The sequence below is a fragment of the Lolium rigidum genome, chromosome 5 (assembly GCF_022539505.1).
Source record: "Lolium rigidum isolate FL_2022 chromosome 5, APGP_CSIRO_Lrig_0.1, whole genome shotgun sequence".
Lineage (NCBI taxonomy): Eukaryota > Viridiplantae > Streptophyta > Magnoliopsida > Poales > Poaceae > Lolium > Lolium rigidum.
In genome coordinates, this window is record NC_061512.1 from 162645468 (window position 1) to 162658959 (window position 13492).

The window sequence follows — 13492 nt, forward strand, 5'->3', positions numbered from 1 at the left end:
TAGGTTGTACCAAAAGACCACTATTATAATCATCATAAATAGGAGGCAAAGTATCATCAAAGAAAATTTTCTCCTCAATGCTTGGGGGACTAAAAGATCATGAAAACCAGCTTCCCCAAGCTTAGAACTTTCTATATTATTATCAACAATGGTGTTCAAAGCGTTCATACTAATATTACTACCAGCATGCAAATATGATTCCATAGGTTTTTTAATTTTCGCATCAAACAATCCATGTTTTAAATCGGGAAATAGAATAAGAAGCTCATTGTTGTCCATTATGCCAAACTAGTGTAAACAAGAAACAAAAAGATGCAATTGCAGGATCTAAAGGAAATAGCTTCGAGCACAAACACAATGGCGCTGGAAAAGTACTGTTACACTGGAACCGGAGTATGAGTGCCTTTTTACCTTTCCTCCCCGGCAACGGCGCCGGAAAAGTGCTTGATGTCTACGGGAGCTTCTATTCTTGTAGACGGTGTTGGGCCTCCAAGAGCAGAGGTTTGTAGAACAGCAGCAAGTTTCCCTTAAGTGGATCACCCAAGGTTTATCGATCTCGGGGAGGAAGAGGTCAAAGATATCCCTCTCATGCAACCCTGCAACCACAAAGCAAGAAGTCTCTTGTGTCCCCAACACACCTAATAGGTGCACTAGTTCGGCGAAGAGATAGTGAAATACAGGTGGTATGAATAAGTAGTAGCAACGGCACCAGAAAGTGCTTTGCCCAGGACAGTAAACAAGCAGTAGTAACGCAGCAGTAGTAACGCAAAGAAAACAAGTAAACACGCGGCGATAGCGATATTTAGGAACAAGGCATAGGGATTAGACTTTCACTAGTGGACACTCTCAACATTGATCACATAACAGAATAGATAAATGCATACTCTACACTCTTGTTGGATGATGAACACATTGCGTAGGATTACACGAACCCTCAATGCCGGAGTTAACAAGCTCCACAATAATGCTCATATTTTAGTAACCTTTAGTGTAAGATAGATCAAAAGACTAAACCAAGTACTAACATAGCATGCACATCTGTCACCTTCATGCATATGTAGGAGGAATAGATCACATCAATATTATCATAGCAATAGTTAACTTCGCAATCTACAAGAGATCATGATCATAGCATAAACCAAGTACTAACACGGTGCACACACTGTCACCTTTGCACACGTGCAGGAGGAATAAAACTACTTTAATAACATTGCTAGAGTAGCACATAGATAAATTGTGATACAAACACATTGCAATCATAAAGAGATATAAATAAGCACCTCACTATGCATTCAACAGTGAATAAGTATTCTGTGAAATATAGCCTAAGAGACCCACACGGTGCACACACTGTCACCTTTACACACGTGGGACAAGGAGTCTCCGGAGATCACATAAGTAAAACTCACTTGACTAGCATAGTGACATCTAGATTACAAGCATCATCATATGAATCTCAATCATGTAAGGCAGCTCATGAGATTATTGTATTGAAGTACATAGGAGAGAGATGAACCACATAGCTACCGGTACGGCCCGAGCCTCGATGGAGAACTACTCCCTCCTCATGGGAGCAGCAGCGGTGTTGAAGATGGCGGTGGAGATGGCAGCGGTGTCGATGGAGAAGCCTTCCGGGGGCACTTCCCCGCTCCGGCAGGGTGCCGGAACAGAGACTCCTGTCCCCCAGATCTTGGCTTCGCGATGGCGGCGGCTCTGGAAGGTTTTCCGTATCGTGGTTCTTCCTCGGGGTTTTCGCGACGGAGGCTTTATATAGGCGAAGAGGCGGCGCAGGAGGGTCGAAGGGGTGGCCACACCATATGGCGGCGCGGCCAGGGCCTGGGCCGCGCCGGCCTATGGTCCAGGGGCCCGGTGCCCCCCTCGGTCCTTCCCGGTGTTCGGATGCTTCCGGTGAAAATAGGAACCCGGGTCTTGATTTCGTCCGATTCCGAGAATATTTCGTTACTAGGATTTACGAAACCAAAAACAGCGAAAACGGAAGCGGCACTTCGGCATCTTGTTAATAGGTTAGTTCCGGAAAATGCACGAATATGACATAAAGTGTGCATAAAACATGTAGGTATCATCAATAATATGGCATAGAACATAAGAAATTATCGATACGTCGGAGACGTATCAATGCCCCGGTGGTTCACCCCTGCATATTTTAAGAAGACTCAAGCGTCTAAGCTTGGGGATGCCCAAGGCATCCCCTTCTTCATCGACAACATTATCAGGTTCCTTCTCTTGAAACTATATTTTTATTCGGTCACATCTTATGTACTTTACTTGGAGCGTCTGTATGTTTCTTGTTTTTGTTTTTGTTTGAATAAATGCTTGTGTGGGAGAGAGACACGCTCCGCTGGTTCGTATGAACACATTGTTCTTAGCTTTTAATTTTCATGGCGAAGGATGAAACTGCTTCGTTAATTGTTATATGGTTGGAAACGGAAAATGCTACATGTAGTAACTGGTATGATGTCTTGAATAACTTGATACTTGGCAACTATTGTGCTCATGTTTAAGCTCTTGCATCATATACTTTGCACCTATTAGTGAAGAAATACGTAGAGCTTGTTAAAATTTGGTTTGCATGAGTGGTTTCTCTAGAGTCTAGATATTTTCTAGTGAGGTGTTTGAACAACAGGGAAGACAATGTATAGTGTTATAATGCTTGTAATATGTCTTTTATGTAAGTTTTGATGTACTAGTTTATGCTTGTGTTTGCTTCAAACAACCTTGCTAGCCTAAGCCTTGTATCGAGAGGGAGTACTTCTCATGCATCCAAAATCCTTGAGCCAACCACTATGCCATTTGTGTCCACCATACCTACCTACTAAATGGTATTTCTCCGCCATTCCAAAGTAAATTGCTTGAAGTGCTACCTTTAAATTTATATCCTCTACCGTTACAATATATAGCTCATGGGACAAATAGCTTAAAAACTATTGTGGTATTGAATATGTACTTATGCATTTTATTTCTTATAAGTTGCTTGTTGTGCGATAACCATGTTCCTGGGGACGCCATCAACTACTCTTTGTTGAAAATCATGTGAGTTGCTATGCATGTTCGTCTTGTCTGAAGTAAGGGCGATCTACCACTTTATGGTTAGAGCATGCATATTGTTAGAGAAGAGCATTGGGCCGCTAACTAAAGCCATGATCCATGGTGAAAGTTTCAGTTTTGGACATATATCCTCAATCTCATATGAGAAAATTAATTGTTGCTACACGTTTATGCATAAAAGAGGAGTCCATTATCTGTTGTCTATGTTGTCCCGGTATGGATGTCTAAGTTGAGAATAATCAATAGCGAGAAATCCAATGCGAGCTTTCTCCTTAGACCTTTGTACGAGCGGCATAGAGGTACCCCTTTGTGACACTTGGTTAAAACATGTGCATTGCGATAATCCCGGTAGTCCAAGCTAATTAGGACAAGGTGCGGGCACTATTAGTATACTATGCATGAGGCTTGCAACTTGTAGGATATAATTTACATGATACATATGCTTTATTACTACCGTTGACAAAATTGTTTCTTGCTTTCAAAACCAAAGCTCTAGCACAAATATAGCAATCAATGCTTCCTCTGCGAAGGGCCATTCTTTTACTTTTATGTTGAGTCAGTTTACCTATTTCTCTCTATCTTAGAAGCAAACACTTGTGATTAACTGTGCATTGATTCTTACATACTTGCATATTATACTTGTTATATTGCTTTGCATTGATAATTATCCATGAGATATACATGTTACAAGTTGAAAGCAACCGCTGAAACTTAATCTTCCATTGTGTTGCTTCAATGTCTTTACTTTGAATTTATTGCTTTATGAGTTAACTCTTATGCAAGACTTATTGATGCTTGTCTTGAAAGTACTATTCATGAAAAGTCTTTGCTATATGATTCAATTGTTTACTCATTGCATTAACATTGTTTCGAATCGCTTCATTCATCTCATATGTTTTACAATAGTATGATTAAGATTATGTTGGTAGCATGTCACTTCAGAAATTATCTTTTTATCGTTTACCTATGATGCGTGTAGTTCACACGTCCGTTGGGAACCCCAAGAGGAAGGTGTGATGCGCACAGCGGCAAGTTTCCCTCAGTAAGAAACCAAGGTTTAATCGAACCAGTAGGAGTCAAGAAGCACATTGAAGGTTGATGGCGGCGGGATGTAGTGCGGCGCAACACCGAAGATTCGGCGCCAACGTGGAACTCGCACAACACAACCAAAGTACTTTGCCCCAACGAAACAGTGAGGTTGTCAATCTCACCGGCTTGCTCGTAACAAAGGATTAACCGTATTGTGTGGAAGATGATTGTTTGCAGAGAAAACGAGTAAAACAAGTATTGCAGCAGATTTGTATTTCGAGTATTAAAAGAATGGACCGGGGTCCACAGTTCACTAGAGGTGTCTCTCCCATAAGATAAAAGCATGTTGGGTGAACAAATTACAGTCGGGCAATTGACAAATAGAGAGGGCATAACAATGCACATACATGACATGATAAGTATAGTGAGATTTAATTGGGCATTACGACAAAGTACATAGACCGCCATCCAACTCGCATCTATGCCTAAAAAGTCCACCTTCAGGTTATCATCCGAACCCCCTCCAAGTATTAAGTTGCAAAGCAACGGACAATTGCATTAAGTATGGTGCGTAATGTAATCAACAACTACATCCTCGGACATAGCGCCAATGTTTTATCCCTAGTGGCAACAAGCACAACACAACCTTAGAACTTTCATCACATCGTCCCGGTGTCAATGCGAGGCATGAACCCACTATCGAGCATAAATACTCCCTCTTGGAGTTAAGAGTAAAAACTTGGCCAGAGCCTCTACTAATAACGGAGAGCATGCAAGATCATAAACAACACATATGTAATAACTTGATAATTAACATGACATGGTATTCTCTATCCATCGGATCCCGACAAACACAACATAGAGTATTACGGATAGATGATCTTGATCATGTTAGGCAGCTCACAAGATCCAACAATGAAGCACAATGAGGAGAAGACAACCATCTAGCTACTGCTATGGACCCATAGTCCAGGGGTGAACTACTCACTCATCACTCCGGAGGCGACCATGGCGGTGTAGAGTCCTCCGGGAGATGAATCCCCTCTCCGGCAGGGTGCCGGAGGAGATCTCCGGAATCCCCCGAGATGGGATCGGCGGCGGCGGCGTCTCGATAAGGTTTTCCGTATCGTGGTTTTTCGCATCGGGGGTTTCGCGACGGAGGCTTTAAGTAGGCGGAAGGGCAGAGTCGGGGGCCCGACGAGGGGCCCACACCATAGGGCGGCGCGGGACCCCTTGGCCGCGCCGCCATGTGGTGTCGCCACCTCGTGGCCCCACTTCGTATGTTCTTCGGTCTTCCGGAAGCTCCGTGGAAAAATAGGCCCCCGGGTCTTTGTTTCGTCCAATTCCGAGAATATTTCGTTACTAGGATTTACGAAACCAAAAATGGCAGAAAACGGAACTGGCACTTCGGCATCTTCTTAATAGGTTAGTTCCAGAAAATGCACGAATATGACATAAAGTGTGCATAAAACATGTAGGTATCATCAATAATATGGCATAGAACATAAGAAATTATCGATACGTCGGAGACGTATCAACCTACTCGAGGACGAGTAGGAACTAAGCTTGGGGATGCTGATACGTCTCCAACGTATCTATAATTTTTGATGTTCCATGCTTGTTTTATGACAATACCTACATGTTTTGCTTGCACTTTATATCATATTATGGTATTTATTGGACTAACCTATTAACAAGATGCCATAGTGCCGCTTACGTTTATTATGTCCGTTTATTGCGTAAAAGGCCCAAAAACCAAAGTGCTCGGAAAAATCCAGAAAAATTACAGAAATTCTATTTCGCCGGAAGACTCACGGAGCCAGAAGGGCAAGCTAGGGGGAGGCCCAGGGCCTCCTCCCCATAGGCCGGCGCGGCCTGGAGGGTGGTCACCCCACCCTATGGGGTTTGCCCCTCGAGACTCTTCCGACTCCGACTCTTCGCCTATTTAAGCCGTCGTGACCTAAAACTTCGACACCTCTTGACGAAACTCCAGAAAGACTCCAGGGGCGCCGCCACATCGCGAAACTCCAATTCGGGGGACAGAAGTCTCGTTCCGGCACCTCGCCGGGACGGGAATTGCCCCCGGAGTCATCTCCACCGCCGTCTCCACCGCCATCTTCACCGCCATCGCTGCCTCCATGATGAGGAGGGAGTAATTCACCCCCAGGGCTGAGGGCTCCGCTGTAGCTATGTGGTTCATCTCTCTCTTTATGTGATCTAGTTGAATATCATCTATGTGCTACTCTAGTGATGTTATTAAAGTAGTCTATTCCTCCTCCATGATGTAATGTTGGCAGTGTGTGCATCATGAAGTACTTGGTTTATGCTATGATTGTGATCTCTTATAGATTATGAAGTTAACTATTACTATGATGGTATTGATGCGACCTATTCCTCCTTTCATAGTGTGATGGTAGAAGTGTGCATGCTATGTTAGTACTTGGTTTGGTTGTGTTGATCTATCTTGCACTCTAAGGTTATTTAAATATGAACATTGAATATTGTGGAGCTTGTTAACTCCGAGCATTGAGGGTTCGTGTAATCCTACACAATGGTGTTCATCATCCAACAAGAGGGTGTAGAGTAGTCCTATTATGTGATCATTGTTGAGAGTGTCCACTAGTGAAAGCAGGATCCCTAGGCCTTGCTTCCAAGCATCGAATCTCCGTTTGTTTACTGTTTTGTTACATGTTTGCTCGCTGCCATATTTTATTCAGATTGCTATTACCACTCATACTTATCCATATTACTTGCATCTCACTATCTCTTCACCGAACTAGTGCACCTTTACATCTCACAAGTGTATTAGGTGTGTTGGGGACACAAGAGACTTCTTGCTTTGTGGTTGCAGGGTTGCTTGAGAGGGATATCTTTGACCTCTTCCTCCCTGAGTTTGATAAACCTTGGGTGATCCACTTAAGGGAAACTTGCTGCTGTTCTACAAACCTCTGCTCTTGGAGGCCCAACACTGTCTACAAGAATAGAAGCTCCCGTAGACATCACGCGCCCGAGGTGCGCGGACGGAAAGGAGGAGGATGATGGCCTCCGTCCAAGCTGCCGAGGCCCGCGCCGCCACCGACGCGCCACCCAGCCCGTAGTAAGCTGGAGTGGAATCCTCACCCGTACAGGCCGCCCGCGTCGAGTGAAATCCACGGCCCCGCCGGCGAGCCGGCGAGGAGTCGCCGGCGAGGAGTCGCCGGCGAGGCCGCCGGCCCCGTACGTATTTAGGATAGACGTAGTAGCTAAACAAAAATGTAATGAGTTCTTTTTAATGAAAAATATTGTTTATGCCTATGACATGCGGGCCAGGGGCGAACGCGAGCGACCAGCCTTTCGCGTCCGCGGCCACGCAAACCCGGCCAAGATTTGGGCCGGGTTTGCGTCGATCCGGACGCCGCGGGCATCCGTTTTAGGGATGGGTCCGCGCGCTGGGCCGGGTTTTTGTCCGGCTGGACCCATCCGGACGCGCGGGCGCGGGATGGGTCGCCCGGTTGGAGATGCCCTTAGATCCTGCAATTGCATCTTTTTTGTTTCTTGTTTACACTAGTTTGGCATAATGGACAACAATGAGCTTCTTATTCTATTTCCTGATTTAAGACATGGATGGTTTGATGCGAAAATTAAAAAACCTATGGAATCTTATTTGCATGCTAGTAGTAATATTAGTATGAACGCTTTGAACACCATTGTTGATAATGATATGGAAAATTCTAAGCTTGGGGAGGTCGGTTTTGATGAAAATGATCTCTTTAGCCCTCCGGGTATTGAGGAGAAAGTTTATGTTGATTATGATATGCGTCCCATATATGATGATTATAATGATAGTGGTCTTTTGGTGCCACCTACTATGTAGAGTAATTTTTATGATGATAATACTATGCCTCCTACACTTGATGAGAATAATAATGATAGCTACTTTGTTGAATTTGCTCCCACTACAATTAATAAGAATGACTATGCTTATGTTGGGAGTAGTAATAATTTTATGCATGTGAATAAGAATGCTTTATGTGATAGTTATATTGTTGAATTTGTTCATGATGCCACTGAAAGTTATTATAAGAGAGGAAAATATGGTTGTAGAAATTTTCATGTTACTAAAACACCTCTCTTTTTGCTGAAAATTTTGAAGCTGCACTTGTTTTATCTTTCTATGCTTGTTGCATCATGCTTCATGAATTTGTTTATTTACAAGATTCATTTTCATAGGAAGCATGTTAGGCTTAAATGTGTTTTGAATTTGCCTCTTGATGCTCTCTTTTGCTTCAAATACTATCTCTTGCGAGTGCATCATTAAAACTGCTGAGCCCATCTTAATGGCTATAAAGAAAGAACTTCTTGGAAGATAACCCATGTGTTTATTTTACTACAGTAATTTTGTTTTTTATTTTGAGTCTTGGAAGTTGTTACTACTGTAGCAACCTCTCCTTATCTTTATTTTATTGCATTTGTTGTGCCAAGTAAAGTCTTTGATAGTAAAGTCAATACTAGATTTGGATTATCGCCTGTAAACGATTTCTTGCCGTCACGAATTTCGATCTGCCTCTCTGTAGGTAGCTCGTGAAAAATATGCCAATTTACGTGCGGGATCCTCGGATATGTACGCAACTTTCATTCAATTTGGGCATTTTCATTTGAGCAAGTCTCGGTGCCTCTTTAAAATTCGTCTTTACGGATCGTTTCGTTTTTGACAGATTCTGCCTTTTATTTTATTGCTTCTTTTGCTATGTTGGATGGATTTCTTTGTTCCATTAACTTCCAGTAGCTTTGGGCAATGTACAGAAGTGTTAAGAATGATTGTGTTACCTCTGAATATGTGAATTTTTGATTATGCACTAACCCTCTAATGAGTTTGTTTCGAGTTTGGTGTGGAGGAAGTTTTCAAGGGTCAAGAGAGGAGGATGATATACTATGATCAAGAAGAGTGAAGAGTCTAAGCTTGGGGATGCCCCGTGGTTCATCCCTGCATATTTCAAGAAGACTCAAGCATCTAAGCTTGGGGATGCCCAAGGCATCCCCTTCTTCATCGACAACTTATCAGGTCACTTCTCTTGAAACTATATTTTTATTCGGTCACATCTTATGTGCTTTACTTGGAGCGTCTGTGTGCTTTTATTTTTGTTTTGTGTTTGAATAAGATATGATCCATGATGCTTGTGTGGGAGAGAGACACGCTCCGCTGTTGCATATGAACACATGTGTTCTTAGTTTATCTTTAATGTTCATGGCGAAGGTTGAAACTGCTTCGTTCATTGTTATATGGTTGGAAACAGAAAATGCTGCATGTGGTAAATGGTATAATGTCTTGGATAATTTGATACTTGGCAATTGTTGTGCTCATGTTTAAGCTCTTGCATCATATACTTTGCACCCATTAATGAAGAAATACATAGAGCTTGCTAAAATTTGCTTTGCATAATTGGTCTCTCTAAGGTCTAGATAATTTCTAGTATTGGTTTGAACAACAAGGAAGACGGTGTAGAGTCTTATAATGTTTACAATATGTCTTTTATGTGAGTTTTGCTGCACCGGTTCATCCTTGTGTTTGTTTCAAATAACCTTGCTAGCCTAAACCTTGTATCGAGAGGGAATACTTCTCATGCATCCAAAATCCTTGAGCCAACCACTATGCCATTTGTGTCCACCATACCTACCTACTACATGATATTTCTCTGCCATTCCAAAGTAAATTGCTTGAGTGCTACCTTTAAATAATTCAAAATTTATCACCTCTGATTTGTGTCAATGTTTTATAGCTCATGAGGAAGTATGTGGTGTTTATCTTTCATTCTTGTTGGGCAACTTTCACCAATTGACTAGTGGCTTCATCCGCTTATCCAATAATTTTGCAAAAAGAGCTGGCAATGGGATTCCCAGTCCCAAACTAATTAACCTAAATAGACACTCCTGCATGGTATGTGATTGTTGGACGGCACCCGAAGGATTCGGTTAGCCATGGCTTGAGAAAGCAAAGGTGGGGAGGAGTGTCATCATAATAAAACTAAAATAAAAAGGCACTCCTTCATGGTATGAGATTGTTAGGTGCACCCGAGAATTCGGTTAGCCATGGTTTGTGAAAGAAAGGTTGGAAGGAGTGCCACCCAAAAATAAAAATAATTCATGGGAGCCGCTCTTTGAAGGTTTGTCCGGCAAGGGGGTTAGAGTGCCCACTACCATTCGTTGACAACAACAAACACCTCTCAAAATTTTACTTTTATGCTCTCTTTATGTTTTCAAAACCAAAGCTCTAGCACAAATATAGCAATCAATGCTTCCTCTCGCGAAGGGCCATTCTTTTACCTTTTATGTTGAGTCAGCTCACCTATCTCTCTCCACCTCAAGAAGCAAACACTTGTGTGAACCGTGCATTGATTCCTACATACTTGCATATTGCACTTGTTATATTACTTTACATTGACAATATCCATGAGATATACATGTTATAAGTTGAAAGCAACCGCTGAAACTTCAAATCTTCCTTTGTGTTGCTTCAATACCTTTACTTTGATTTATTGCTTTATGAGTTAACTCTTATGCAAGACTTATTGATGCTTGTCTTGAAAGTACTATTCATGAAAAGTCTTTGCTTTATGATTCAGCTTGTTTACTCATGTCATTACCATTGTTTTGATCGCTGCATTCATTACATGTGTTTACAATAGTATGATCAAGGTTATGATGGCATGTCACTCCGTAAATTATCTTTGTTATCGTTTACCCGCTCGGGACGAGCGTAAACTAAGCTTGGGGATGCTGATACGTCTCCGACGTATCGATAATTTCTTATGTTCCATGCCACATTATTGATGATATCTACATGTTTTGTGCATACTTTATGTCATATTTATGCGTTTTCCGGAACTAACCTATTGACGAGATGCCGAAGGGCCAGCTTGCTGTTCTCGTCGTTTTTGGTTCCGTAAATCCTAGTAAGGAAATATTCTCGGAATTGGACGAAATCAACGCCCGCAGTCTTAGAATTGGACGAAGCTTCCAGAACACCCGAGAGCCGCCAGAGAGGGGCCACAGGGCCACCAGATGACACCCTGGCGCGGCCAGAGGGGGGGCCGCGCCCCCCTGTTGTGTCGTCGCCCCGTCAGCCTTCCGACTCCGCCTCTTCGCCTATTTAAGCCTCCCCAACCTAAAACCTCGAGACGGAAAAGCCACGGTACGAGAAACCTTCCAGAGCCGCCGCCATCGCGAAGCCAAGATCTGGGGGACATGAGTCTCTGTTCCGGCACGCCGCCGGACGGGGAAGTGCCCCCGGAAGGCTCCTCCATCGACACCACCGCCATCTTCATCAACGCCGCTGTCTCCCATGAGGAGGGAGTAGTTCTCCATCGAGGCTAAGGGCCGTACCGGTAGCTATGTGGTTCATCTCTCTCCTATGTACTTCAATACAATAATCTCATGAGCTGCCTTACATGATTGAGATTCATATGATGATGCTTGTAATCTAGATGTCATTATGCTAGTCAAGTGGGTTTTACTTATGTGATCTCCGGAGACTCCTTGTCCCACGTGTGTAAAGGTGACAGTGTGTGCACCGTGTGGGTCTCTTAGGCTATATTTCACGTAATACTTATTCACCGTTATGAATGGCATAGTGAAGTGCTTATTTATATCCCTTTATGATTGCAATGTGTTTTGTATCACAATTTATCTGTGTGCTACTCTAGTGATGTTATTAAAGTAGTTTATTCCTCCCGCACGGTGTAATGGTGACAGGGTGTGCATCGTGTAGTACTTGGCGTAGGCTATGATTGTGATCTCTTGTAGATTATGAAGTTAACTATTGCTATGATGGTATTGATGTGATCTATGCCTCCTTTCGTAGCGTGAAGGTGACAGTGTGCATGCTATGTTAGTACTTGGTTTGGTTATGTTGATCTCTCATGCACTCTAAGGTTATTTAAACATGAACATCGAATATTGTGGAGCTTGTTAACTCCGGCATTGAGGGTTCGTGTAATCCTACACAGCTAGTGGTGTTCATCATCCAACAAGAGAGTGTAGAGTCTAGCATCTATCTATTTATTATGTTATGTGATCAATGTTGAGAGTGTCCACTAGTGAAAGTATGATCCCTAGGCCTTGTTCCTAAATATCGCTACCGCTGCTTGTTTACTCGTTTTATCGCATCCGTACTTCCCGCAATATTACCACCATCAACCACACGCCAAGCAAGCACTTTTTCTGCGCCGTTACTATCGCTCATATATATTCATACCACCCGTATTTCACTATCTCTTCGCCGAACTAGTGCACCTATTAGGTGTGTTGGGGACACAAGAGACTTCTTGCTTTGTGGTTGCAGGGTTGCATGAGAGGGATATCTTTGACCTCTTCCTCCCTGAGTTCGATAAACCTTGGGTGATCCACTTAAGGGAAACTTGCTGCTGTTCTACAAACCTCTGCTCTTGGAGGCCCAACACTGTCTACAAGAATAGAAGCACCCGTAGATATCACTACACTCCTCCACCAACAACCTTCACGTGACCTTCATCTCCTACTGGTTCGATAACCTTGGTTTCTTACTGAGGGAAAACTTGCTGCTGTACGCATCACACCTTCCTCTTGGGGTTCCCAACGGACGTATGCTTCACGCGTTATCATCAGCTACGGACGAGCTGAACCAACCGGTTGGGCACAAACTCTGAAAGCTCAGGTTTCCAAACCATGGTTGGTTTGCTTGAAACCAGACATTGCTCAGCATTGGCAGTAGGAGCAGAAAGATCAGGCGAGCCCAATGGTATGATCGCCTACATGACAAACACTAGCAGATCATCCACATCCTTAAGCAGTACCACATCAATGAACTATCAATACCACATCCACATCCTTAAGCAATACCACATCAATGAAGAGCGAGAAAAGTAAGATCAGCCTTTCAGTCAGAGGAGCCACATGCAACACCGAGGTCGGAAAAGCAGGGAACCCTGACGAAGATGCAGGCAGCACCAACGTCCATGGGCGGACCCAAGTGTAGCTGAAGGAAATATCTTCAGATTTTGTTCATATTTGAAGGAAATATCTTCAGATTTTGCAAATTTTTACAAAGGGTGCCCCCACTCCCATTATTTGCCCCCACTCATAATATTTTCTGGGTCTGCCCCTGCCAACGTCCCAATGGTAGAGTCAGATGCAACCTAGACAACCTCCACAACCTCGACCGGAGACAGACCCCCTGTGTACCCACAAGATCTATATCTAGGGTTAGGGTTTGTAGAAACTTACCACAACCGAAGTCATCGACGCAGAGGAAGAAGACGACCATCCGCGGCCAGTAGCCTCCGCCACAGCCACCGTCGCCGCCGCAAGCCTCGTCGACCGTGCGGATGAGAAAGAGTTGGCCATGTCGCTAGATCAGGAAGGGTGGATGAGCTCGAAATGAGGG